Genomic DNA, 13,070 nt, shown 5'->3' on the forward strand with positions numbered 1-13,070 from the left:
CCGCGACGGGCTGACAGGCGCCGCGCCGGGAGCCGCACGTGTGGGATGTAAAACCCGCCGCCGCCGCGGGAGCATGAGCTGTGCCCAGGCCGGCATTGTCCAGGTAAGAGCCCCGCGGCGCCGGGCCCGGCCCCGCAGCACGGCCGCCCCCGGGGAGGAGGCGGCGGCGGCGCGGAGGGAGGGAGCCGCCGCTGCCTCCCGGCGAGAAGTGCAGAGCGGGATGGGGAGGTGCTGCCGTTACCGGGGGGTGTCGCGCTGTGGGGCGGCAGCGGCGGCGGGCTCCCTGGGGGTGGGGGGCGGCAGGCGGCCCCTGCCCCGCGGCTGCAGGTGTGGTGGCAGGTTGGTGTCTGTGTGCGTGTGTGCGCGCTGTCATTTGTTCCACAGCATCTTCAGCCTGCGACCGTGTGTGTGCGTGTCTTTGTGCTTTGGAGCTGGCGGATCTATGAGGGAATGGGAAACCCATATGCGTACGTTGGATACTTCTGTTGGGGGGGGGGGAAGTGTGGGTTTTGTTCGCCGCGGAGCATATGGGCTATGTTGGGTTGTGTGCTTAGCCGTTGGCCTGTCGTCTGAATTTTTACTAGCGAGCAAATAGCGTAGGATCGTTATGAGCTGCGTGCCAGCAGGAATTGACATCATTTGGGAACGTGAATGTATGCAGGCTCTGATGAAGAGTCCCGTGCTGGATTTTTGATGACTATATCTCTTTCCTTTAAACGAAGAAACCCCCGAATTTGGTTCTTGGCTCCTTGACAATGCAGCAAAATTTAAAGCCCAAACTGTCGTCTTTTTTTCTTCATTGCTGTAAGCTAATCTTATGATTTCATATTTTGGTTATCATCTTATGTTATTACGTAACTGCATTTTTTCATTGCCAATTAAATCAAATAGCTTGTTATAAGTATATTAAGAATATTGCTTTAGTCTGTAGCATTGTCAAACACTGCTTTTCTCATTTCACAGCCTGCATAGATAATGGGTTTGTACAGACATGGGCACATACGATTCGTTTTGTTGCCTCTTGCATCGTCTCCTGTGTGTTTCTTTATAGTTGCAGAAGAAATTACTTGGCCTGGGTTTAGATTTTTGCATCCTGCTGTTTGGAGCTGCAGTAGTGCCTTTCTTTTTTTTTCTTTAATGCTGCACTCAGCAGAAGTGCCTAGGGAGGCTGTACGACAATCACTCAGACATGCTCTTGTCTGTGTATTTAACAGCCTACCATCTCGTTTTGTGGGGCTTCTAACCCTTTCTGAACACAGCAGCAGTTAGGGGCATGGTGCTGCTGTGCTAAAGATGTCACATAGCAGGTGGTCAGCTGTGCCTTTCTGATTAGTGCTCATACTAGGATTGCAGTTATTACAGTAATTCATTTTAGCTTAGGGATTCATTTTGAGAATTTGGATTTTCCACTAAGAAGGGATTATCGTTTCTCTGTCATATGTGCATTTTGTGAAGAAACAGAGTATAGTAGGTATCCTGGCTGCTGTTTCTGCTTCTTTTCTGACTGTCTTTGAAATACACACCCATTTGGACAACACGGGTGCAACACTGGTTTTTTCATGCTGGTACCAGAAGTAAAAAGCAACATGCACTGAGTTAACACACAATACTCATCCTGTTGATGAAGTCTCAGTCTGATACTCGAAGAAAGAGTGTCTGTCCTTACAGAAGGAATATGGGTTCTGTTTACTTGTTCATGTAAGGAGAGTGAGTGGGAAGTTAACTCAGAACAAGGAATACTCAGATAGCTGGTGTTTGTGAGGAGTATCATGTGAATCTGTAGTGGAGGGCATGTCATATGTGGCATGTGTGATATATATGCTAACGTATTGCTGACATAATGTGACCTGAGCTTTGGACTCCTAACCTTTCTAGCATCAATCAGCTTTTTCTCATAAGCTTGCTTGTTTGAAACCAGAGCGGGCAGAACATGAACTGATGCACTCGGTGACTTTATCAGGAGGTATAAATATCTGAATGTGGTGATAATTTATTTGAAGGCAAACCATACAGTTGCATTCAGGACATCTCAAATAGTTGGTATAAAATTCATATGCTCTGTACTTTAAATGCAGTCTAATAAACAGCTTGCTATTTTTTATATTCCAGTAAATAACTGGCTAGGAGTTGCTGTTAAACCAAAAAGTGTATCTTGCCATGGTTTATACTTGTGTATGTGGCACTCCGACAAGCGTTCTTTGCAAACACAAGATGAGCCCTGTAAAGTTTCATGGAGTTCTGCGGATTCTACCTCTGACATTAAGTAGCATTCATTCAAGGTAGCGCTAAATGCTTCTTGTTTCGTTCTTTTGAATAGTCTTCATACCAACAATGTAATTATTTGCATAAATAGTGCAAGCAGAATTTGGCTTATCTGCTACTTTTTTTAAATGCTGCAAAAGATGTGTAAGTAAAGCATATAGAGGGGAAAAAAATTCAAGTTGGGAGTGTGATGTCAGACTGTGAACTCCCTTAACAAAGAAGTCGTGTTACCTATTTTCTGAAATTGTTGGAAATCCTGATTTTGTTGATGCGGGCCTTAAGGTTGCCTCTGTGGTTTCGACTGGATAAATGTTGCTTTAAAAGAAGAAGAAAAAAAAAAAACCTTTCAAGACAAACAACTTCCCCATTTCCCTGCCAGTTAGGTATGTTGTAAAGTTCAAACAGAAGGGCTTTTAGTAACCAAAAAGTAATTAATCTAAAGCATCTTAGTTTACGATGACAGACATTGCCAGAATATCTAACTTGTCTTATACAATGACTTCCCTTTCTTCCTTATTGTCTCTCTGATCTTAAGCCTTACCTACTTATACAGTTTCTCTAAAAGGGACTTCTAGGGGTATTCACAAGGACTGACTTTAGCCTGCAGACTTTAGCCTGTTGTTTCTGTAGACTCCTGTAGATGTGAGAGAGTGCTTCAGCCTAATGTAAGTGCTCTCGCTTGCTAGAGCTCTAGAGGGAGCCTAGGCCAAAATAAGCCTTTATGAATGCCACCAAAACAACAGTTTTGGGTGTCCAAACGTATTCCATGAGTAGATCCTGTCTGCTGCTGTGCCTGCTTTCCAGCGTATGTCACTAGGAGCCATCAATGCACAGGGAGTCGTCAGTGCCTTGCCTGCTCCCGGGCTTCTGGTGGCAATCACATTGCTGGAAATGTTGCTGTAGCCTTTCTGGGTGTCAGCTCTTTCCCTTGGGTCGGTCTGCGGGAGTAGCTAGTGGATGGTTCTGCTCATACCACGTTGTGTATCTGCCTATTAGCATTAAAAGAAATTGAGACACCCCCTTTTCTTCAGGAGGTCTGTTGTTTGTTTACTCTTAATGTCTTCCTCAGCTTTGGCAATAAAGAGATGAGTCAGCTGTGCTTCTGTTTAAGACTTTTTTTTTTTTAATACCCATTTCTCTTGTTAGATTTTCATGTGCTGTTATAATTCTGCGGTGTCTGAGTGGCAAACACTGAAGGTTTTTTTATTATTCTTTAGAAATACCTCTATATTGGCCTTAGATTTGATAAACATTTATTCTAATAAAATCTTTTTTTTTTTTTTTTTTAAGGCCAAATGTGATACACTCCCTATCATCTGTATTTGTCCTAAAATTGAAAACAGAATATTTTGGTTTCTCTCTGTATCCTCAGGAGGGTGAGGGATATACATCACAGAAAAAGTAAAAAGTACAGCCACTAGCAAAGAGCAGACTGAGATACCAGCTGAGTTTTGAGGACAGCAAGATGTTTAAAATTAAGAAGAAATGCCTAGGTTCTTTGACATATGGAGTCCAGGGTCATTTTTGTTATGTTCAACGAATAGTGGCCAGGTAGCTGTGTAATAGTCTTATGAGTCATTCTTAATTTTTTGATCAGCTATTCCATGGCTAGGATATTGTATCTTCAACTTTGAAGAGGGAGGTTTAGATTCTTTCAGGCAGTGCTACTTCTCATGAGGTGCTTGGATGATCCCTTGGCAAGGTGTTGTCCTCTTCTCATCTCAGATGTTTTTGGGTTCATCATAATATGGACCAGTAAGACCGGTTCAGGCTACAGGCAGAATAGGCTGTTGTCACGGGCACAGCCTTTTCCCTTTGGAAAGAGGAAGGAGATGCATTGAGTGGGGCAGCAGCTGATCCCTAAGCGTGGTTCTCCTGGTGCAGTACCTGTTGCAGCTACAGTTTGTCCAGTGGCAGCAGCAACAGAAGGCCCAGCTCCTCGGGACTCTCCTACCCTAACTTCCCATTGTTTATCTTGCCCTCCTTTTCCGTGGGTTATGAGCAGCCGAGGTTTGGTCCCAGCTCCTCATCCTTTTGTTAAGAATATTGCCTACAATGCAGATAAATCTCAGTGGCTTGAGGTGACAATATGATGAGCTGTTTCTTTACATGTTTAAAAAAAGGGGGAGACCCTGTTACTACTGTCTGAAATATTGAAGTGAGCGATCAGTGCCATGCTCCCTGGGGAACTGCTGTGCTGTATTGTGTTGCAAAGTTCTCTGAGGACGCGGTGCAGGCAGTGTTCCCTTGCTGCAGAGCAGAAGGTCTGTGGGAGAGAACGTGTGCACAGCAGTCGGGAAGGCTATTATTGAGACCTTAGCCAAGGTTTCATTTTATGGATTTAGCAAAACAGGCTCTCTTTCACACTTTCTAGATATTTTTATATTTCTCTGCAGATGCTGGTAGATCACCAACATTTGTTTGGTTTGAAGCCTGAATTAAAATTTTAATCCAATGTCTAGAAGCAAAAAAGGGGCAAAAAATGTTTATCCCAGAATTAAAATCCTTTTAAATTTGAGAGTTGTTAACCCATAAAATAGTGATGCAGTGTAGAATGTCTCTTGAACTGAATCACCTGTATTTAAAATGGAAYATGCTCTAAAAATAAATGGGTAGTTGCTTCAGTGTAGTCAATATGGAATTTAAAGATGACTGACAGTGATTTGTCATCCATCTCTGTAGCAGGAGTCATTTGGGAAGTCTGTGATGTTAAAGGCATTTGTTTCTATTAGCACGCTTTAAAGTAGTTTTGTTAATGAGCTCTTGAACACCAGGACTGAAATCTGTTATGTGACATAATTAATTTTTTCGTACTATAGGAAAATGTGTATCATGTGCACCTTCAATTACTGAATCAGGTTTCTCAGGTCCCAAAATCTGTGGTTCAACAGACCTATTGTTTTGGAGAAAGGAGAATCATGCAGTTCTGGTGCTGCTGAAGTACTTTCAGACATCTCCATGTGAAATTCAGGATTGCGTCCTGAAAGCTTGGTAAGAGCTAATGGCATGCTACTTGCGATACACTTTTTGCAAAGAGGAAGACTGATTGATACTCTGCACAAACATGTGTAAGCAGAGGAGGTGGTGTGGCATATTCTATTTGCCATTCATGAGGGAGAGAGGAGAGCAAGAAATGGGGAATGCTAGAAGAGACCACTGAACAAGTTCTTTCCTATATAGCGATGAAACTCCTCTGAGTGCTTGGCTGTATGGAGTACACAGGTCAAGAATCAGTTCCCCAGATCCTAAAGGTGGTGGTGTGCTTTTATTCTGTTCCTCCCTGAAACRAAAAAGTATCCTGCCAAAGCCTCTGTCTCTGGCAGAGTGTACATTGTATGGACAAATTTGCTAAGCTGGTTGAGAAGCAATGAAGATGGGTCTAGTCCAACTTTATCTATGAGCTGGATGCCTGTTGTAAGGCACTTTTGAACTTAGATCTTCCTTCCAGCTGGACGTAACGAATGCATGGGGGGCTACCTGCCTCGGCATCAGCAGTCGCTCTTAGAAGTGTTTGACAAAATAGTAGGATGGATGGGAATGTCCTATGGGGCCAGACTGGTCCTTGGGCAGCTGGGTGCTTTTCTTCCAAATCTGGGCAATGTCAACATTTAGAGTGCTCCTTTTGGGAAAGTAGCAGATGTTGTTTTGTGCCTGCAGCCTTGGGAAAATATTAAACTGTTTTTATTCACATTCTAATGCAGAACATCCATCAAACATTGGGTGTTTTGCCTTTAATGATGTGTGTGTTTGTTTAAAAAAAAAAAAGCTATGGGAGAGGCCTTAAGATTTTTAGTGTAGAAATATTTACTTTGTGTGCAACCATGTTGTTATCTGAAGAAGATGATAAAGCAAAAATTTACTCTGTGAAAACAGCAGGTTTTAGTTGTTGCATGGTTAAGGTGGAAAGGGGGGGGAAAGCAGATGAAATATTTAGTCTTGGAGGCAGAACGCACGTTTCCATGTTGGTACTGTTCAAGATTCATGAAAGGCCCATTAGCCATTAAGTTGTCTGCTGCCTTGGTTACAGGCCTGTGGAGGCTACATGGAGATTAGGAATGAGATCCTTTCATGAACTTAAGGTGTGTAATTTGACTGCACAGTGTTCTTGCAAGTAGTAGTCAATGTTAGGTCAATACCGTGGTTCAGAAATACTGCATATTGTGAGTCGTAGTAGAGACCTGGAGCTGAGATAAAATATTATTGAGCAAAACCCTTTGATCTGAAAATGAACAACACTCCTACTAAAGTTATTGGAATCTTTGCTTGATGAAGAGCAGTAGCATCTGGCCTTTTGTGACTTCTATTTACAGAGCTGAAATATAGGGAACGTGGCTGTTCACTGTGCCAGTGTCAAGCAGTGACACTTTCTCATTGCTCTAGCAGCAGTCTAAAGCAGAAAGAACTATATGGGAGTTAGTATCCACCCCAAATATTAAGGGATAATGAGCTGAACTGCCTCTTTTCCTCCTTCTGCTCTTGTTAGGCTGGAAGAGGATTCTAATGTATAAGAGCTGGTCCTGTGATAGAACTCCTTTCCAAGACCCATAGCAAGTGGTAGTTTATAAGAGTTAGGCTATGTGGTTTGATTTCTTTCTGGTTTCCACTTCTTAACATTCCTTATGGATTTTGCTTTAAGTGTGGAAGTAAATTAGCCAATTTTTACATGAATAAAGCTCTCAAAGATGAGATTTCCCACCTGACTAAAGGTAGTATTTTCTTATGTTGGTCCAAGACACCATACAATGGTATAAAATAATTATCTGCTTCTGAAATTTGATTTTGAACATATTCCCTCCTGCTCCTCAAAATTGTTTGGTCACTCTAAGTGCCATCTTTGAGGATTTTCAAAGATCGTCCCTCTCTGCACATCAGTTCACATTCTCTTTAATAAATTTGATATCCCCCCCCACCCCCCTACTTCCCAAGAATTTGGTAATTGCAAAGTACTGTTGCTATCTTCAACACACCTTGTTACAAATGTAGTCATTTCTTGGCCATGCAATTTCATGTCTCAGACAATGACAACATGGATTAATAACTCAAACTAATATGCTGTATCTAATAGCATGATGATGGCAAAAAACTTAGTTTCTGTATTTGAACAGTTTTACTAGGACATTCATAATAAATTAAAAGTATCTATTACCTCAGCATAAATGTCTGAATGCTAAAGTACCCCTGTGTGTCTTTTGTGCTCAGTTGTGTATAAAGCAGAAGCAGGTGTAGAGAAGGAATGTGCCTATCAAAGTGCCTAGGTTGGACTACAAATCTATGGTGTTAGATTTTAATGTTGCTGTGGAGGGAATGAAAAAGGTTGGGACTGGGGAGCAAAATAAGCAATCATGCTGCAGGAAATGCAGCAAATTGTAGTGGCGGCATGGTACTGACTACTTCTGTGGCTTCAGCTTGTCACTTGTGCTGCCAAGGTTTGGCTAGAGGTGGATCCTAGAGGAGGATGGAAGCAGACAATGCCGTCTGGAAATCTGATTTAAGGAGCAACTCCTAGGTTTACTTGTTGGAGCTACATGGTAAATTCCTCTTGGCATCAGCTGTGTTGTCTTGGGCAGCTTGGAAGATCATCACAAGCCAATGGGAGTCTCTGCAGAACTTCCAGAAAGGGGCAAACTGTTCCCGTGCCCTTCCTCCTTTCCTTGTACATCTGCCAGAACTTGACACTGTGCCTCTGACACTTAACTGCCTGCAAATGTGGTTTTTTTTTAGGGTTGGAATTGGGCTGACTGTCCTGACCAGGCTCCTTGCATAAATGTCTCAACCTTCCGCATTCATCATATTAAGAAAAAAAAAAAAAAAAACCCTTTAAGATTCCAGTTGGAAATGGATAAAGAAATGATTTTCCAAAAGAGGTTACAGGAGGAGGTTTTTTGATTAGAGAAAAGCAAAGGGTTTGGGGTTATGGGAGAAAGTTGGATGTCTAACCTGTGTTTGGAATGGTAAAGCAAATGTATCTGGTAGAGTTTCTGTTTAAAAATAATTTGGTCCCTTAGTTCATATCAGAATGTCTTTTCAGTGGTTATAAAATATGAGTTTTGTGCACATATGTATGAATTATGCGTTGGTAAAATATTCTGAAGTTTGGATTCCAAGTTAAATATATGCCTGTTTTGACCTATTTTTCTCAACCTAATTCTGCAGGCTTTTTGTGTGCATACACAGTGTCACTTGCTTAGGGAGTCCCACTAACTTCAGTAAGACAACTCACCTTGGGAAAGTCAGCGTGTAAGTGGTGGTAGCAGGCTCAGGATTTGTATGAGATTGGCTGTCTGGCTAGTTCAGCAAGGGAAAGACAAGCTGAATAGGGTGTTTGAGGAGGAGAATTAGCACTGTATCATCTAGTAGCTCAAGAAAGGTTCATCATGAATAATCTGTTTGGCTGACTCGTGACATCCTTGTAATAGCTCTAAAAGATGGACAGGAGATCAATCTACTTGATGGCCTTCTAATAACTCCAGGAAAACCAAGTTCATCTCCTTTAGCCGCCTGAACCAAAAGGAATGTAAATGCAGTAGTGCTAACTAATAATATGTCATCCCTGTGGGACCCTGGGAGGGGGCATCCACACACTGAAGTGGAAAGTTATAGAGGGCCTTAAGCAAATGAAGGTCCAGGCTGCTAAGTCTGCATGATATTCTGTGAGCTTACCGGCTTAGATCCAGGGATTTTATAGCCATGTTTTGTGCAGCACTGCACCAAAAAGAGGCATAACAGATTAGCTTAAGTTCACTGCACTTTGCTGGCTCATGTGCAGGCTGTAACAGGGCTCCTACTCTGTGCTCCCCAGTGCTTTTAAATCCTATGTAATGCTGGCAAAGTCAGCCTGTGTCTCTGCCCCCTTGGTGTGGTCATGCCCTGGGTTAGGTGCAAAGCTGATTAATGGTGCTTGAGGGGAGGTAGGCCCTCAGAAGGGGATACACCAAAGCCAGTGCACTGAGTAGGGCCTGTCACCTTGGGACAGAGAGGAGCTGCCTTCTCCAGACTGGGGCACTCTCATTTCTCCCCTGCACCAAGAAGGATCAAATATAGATCTCTGACTTTCCAGGAATCTGCCCTAACTGCCTAACAGGCCAGAAGCTCTTCTAAGTGTGTATGTGTATGGGGCATGATTTACGCCCATCTTGTCAAACTCATTATGTTCTGCATAGAGGAACTGAAGATTCATTGAGCAAGAGCACGAGGGAGCATAACTCTGGTTTAATGGGTAGAGGGGGGAGTTTCTGGGTTCCAACACCTGTGCCAAGGAGTGGTTCATATATTTGATGCTGAATAGCAAGTGGAATGTCAAGACTATGGTGTTTGAGATGCACAAGAGCAGAACATTAGGTGGCTAAGTACTGTTAATGTTGAAAGCGGGTCTCAGAGGATTGCTGCTTTCTACTTTAATGCCTAAACTATGCCTAAGTCCTATTTTTTTGATCTGACCCAAAATATCTGTGTTCAGTATTATGGTCTTCTGAGCTCTACATTTATCCATGCCTCAGTGATGTGTCTGATGGGAATCTGCATGTTCTTATTTGGCTTGTTTTAGGAAGTAATTTTCTGTGAGGAATCTTGTAGCTAATGGTGAATATGAAAGCCTTGAGATGCACCTTTGTGTGTAATAGAATACAAATATAATTCACTCTGTTGCTTATTAAAGCTCTAAATATATGTGGTAAATCCAAGTCTTGAAACCTCAGAGGACCTTGGATCACAGCTTAGAAAGTTGGTGGACTTGCCTCTATTAGTTTAAGAAAAAGATGACACATAGATGAGAGACTACTTGAAAGTGCTTTCCAGCTGCACCACTCAGCTAAAACCAGTGTTTTCATAATGCCCTCCCTGAATCCTCTATTCCTAATCTCTGATAGGTACAGGGCGGGAGAGAGACTTGGGGCCAAAGATGTCTCAGATGGACTTGACATAAATCAAGGAGTTGCCATCAGAGGAACATACTTAATATTGCAGTTGATGCTAATGAGTCAAATAAGCTCCTGCTCAGAGCTTTTTGCTTAATTCTTTTGCGGTGTTGTCAGAAACGGGGTAATAAGCTCTTCTTGTGCTGAAGTCAGCAACTAAATTCTGGATCTGCTCGAGGTAGCAGGTCTTCTGTCTAATAAAAAACATTTTTATGTAGTTGCTTTGGGGAAAAATCACATTTTAGGCCAGAGGCTTGGCATTGAGTAGATTTTCTTAGAGACTGAACTGAGTGTGATGTTCTTCCTCTTGCCACACGCACTCCTTGTTCCTGCACTGCAATCCCGCCAGGCTCATCTTCGCAGTCCAACTTCAGGTGTGGTTCAGGAGCTCTGAATAGTCCTTGGCAGCCCTGAGCAGCCTTGCTGAATGCTGAGTCACAAGACAGAGCCAGAGACATAAGTGTTACTAGGATTTGTGCAGCTCCAATAGATTATTTGCTGAAAACAAGAGACACCCCCCCACACACACAAATCATGCATGTTTCTTCAGTTGTTGATCAAAATTATTTGATGTGGCAGTTACAAAGACAGTGTAATTATGTTCATTTTCGAATGGCTGGCTGCTTGAGTAAAGAGCTGAATTCATCTCCGTGGAAGCCACCCTGAGGCTACCAAGCCTTTTTTTTTTTTTTCTTCTTTTTTTAAGGAAGGAAATAGATATATTTCCTTGCATCTGTTTTCAAGAATACATATATCATTACGTGCAGACATTAGATCACCTTAACTTTGTTGACTCCTTTTCTTTCTTGGAGTCTCGCTCTCCCAGCAAAAAAAAGGCAGGAAAACTGGCAGAAGCAATCCAATGAACTGCAAACGTGGAGCTTAATTATCTTCTTGAAGTAGTTCTGGTGCATGCACATGTGGGAGGAGGGGAGGCATATTAAGTAGTGGAGCTGCATGAAAATTTGCCAGTGGAACAGTCTTCTGTCAAAAAATGCTGTTTTAAACAGAATCAAAGTGTTTCTCATGAGAATGTGTCTGTATTGCAGCTGGCAGACATTCAGAGGACCTGGAGCCCTGCAGCCTGGTTTAATGATCAGATCCAGTTGGGAGAGATCAGAGATTGAGGTGTGGCAAGATTATTGTTGTTGTTATGCTTCAGCTTTAAGGAAAACTTAAAAATGTTTCGATTTCCCACAGTGCAGAAAATGAGACTTGACCTACTCTGCTTCATACAGTTATATCTTAAAAGCTATCTACTGTCTGCAGTGCACATGATCATTAAAATATTATACTATCGTATTTACTTCATAGAAGCCTGGGGCCAATCTCACTGCTACACTGAGTTCATTTAAATCGCTGATCTTGCACTAGGGATGCATTCAGCCTATGACGTCTTAAAATAACTGTGGGAAGATTTACTGCATGCTTATGTGGGACAGAGACCACACAGATTTTTTCAGCTATCAGTTTTATAACACTCACATGTTAAAAAGCAGAAGTATGTTAGCCTGTGAGGGGAAAAAAACCCAAAACATGATTGTTAGCTTTTTGGCTTAACAAGATCACCTTGAATGGGGCCCCCACGCTCTTTTTCTTTAATTCATTTTTTCCAGTTTAGATACTGTTGTTGTTTTAGCAGGGTTCTTTTTTCTTTTTTTCTGAAAGTGCTGGAAACAAAAATTTTTTTTTCGTCACTATCTCTGCTTCCCTCCACCTCACAAACAGCTTTTTTTTATAGCCACTGGAGGCTAATATGCCTACTCTCTCAGTAGCAAGCCTATAAAACGTTTGGGCTTCAAATATAAGCTGGTGCAAGTCAAGCATAGTACTACTATTCAGGCCCTTTTGTTTTCAGTTGTGATGGGACTTTCTTATTTTTGGTTGCAAAAAGGTCTGTACTTTGACACAGCTGGACTCTTTTACTTAGATACAGCAAAGGTAAACTCTCTACAGCAGATTGTTCAAAAGTGGCCTTAATCAAGGAAAGAAATGTCCTATTTTGGCTTTGCTTCTCCTATAGCAGTCAAACCAGGCTTCAGTGCAATGAACAGAAAAATGATTGCTTTTAATAAAGTCTTACCATTTCAAGAGCTTTTTCTCTCTCCTTTTGTGGTGATTGGTCTTGTTCCTACAAAGACCTTTTTTCATCCTTTGCCCTGTGGGTTGCTCTGGTGTTTTGGAAGCTGATCCTTTAGCTGCTTAGTCTATTGAAACGTGGATGCGGAAAGATGCACTTTTCTTAGTGTGAACACTCAACAGTGCATTTGTTCAGTGACTGAATAGTTCCTTGTTCAGAGCCCATTGTGCTGCGATAACGTAGTAGCTTTGTCATCTCCTACATAAGATGAAGAAAGAGAAGGTTATTTTTTTTTAATTCTGAGAATATTTTTCATCTATTTAGTTCATCAATTTCTTGCGCTTGCATGCTAGTATTTGCCTTGCTACCTGCATATACAGATATCTTTCAGTCTTCCTCTGGCTCTGCTGTGTGTCCTTTTTGATAGATGATACGCCTCCTACTTTGTCACTGGTTCCACTGCCCTGCTTAGCCTTGTAGCTGGAGGCAGACTAGTCTTGACTTGAAGTGCTCTATCATCTGGGCAAAACTTGTAGGTGTCAAACTTCTTGTCTACCCATGGACAAAACTGTAGAGGAATAGCAGAAAGTATATCACTGTGCTTAATGCTTTTATAGGATGAGTGTAGATAGCCAAGTATTATATATGAAAAACAGTTATGTTTTGAAAAATTCTTTTTATCCTTGCTGTTAGGGTGTACTGCTGTCCATGGATCAAAACTGGAATCTTTTTCAGAGATGATTGTTATGCTATTCTAGGAGTGCTTAATGTCTTTTGATTTATGGACCCTATATCTTCAGACCTTAAATGCTTTC

The 13,070-nt window shown here is 42.0% G+C and overlaps 1 protein-coding gene across 1 annotated transcript in view; it reads left to right on the top strand.

Annotated features, from left to right (window-relative positions):
- Positions 1-90: 90 nt before the first annotated feature.
- Positions 91-13,070, top strand: part of HECW1 (HECT, C2 and WW domain containing E3 ubiquitin protein ligase 1) — a 269,616-nt gene continuing 256,636 nt past the window's right edge. The window contains exon 1 of the mRNA XM_026075287.1: positions 91-103. The gene's annotated coding sequence lies outside the window, so the exon portion shown is untranslated. The remainder of the gene's footprint in view (positions 104-13,070) is intronic.

Source organism: Apteryx rowi, unplaced genomic scaffold (genome assembly GCF_003343035.1).
Source record: "Apteryx rowi isolate R43461 unplaced genomic scaffold, aptRow1 scaffold_400, whole genome shotgun sequence".
NCBI classification, from domain to species: domain Eukaryota; kingdom Metazoa; phylum Chordata; class Aves; order Apterygiformes; family Apterygidae; genus Apteryx; species Apteryx rowi.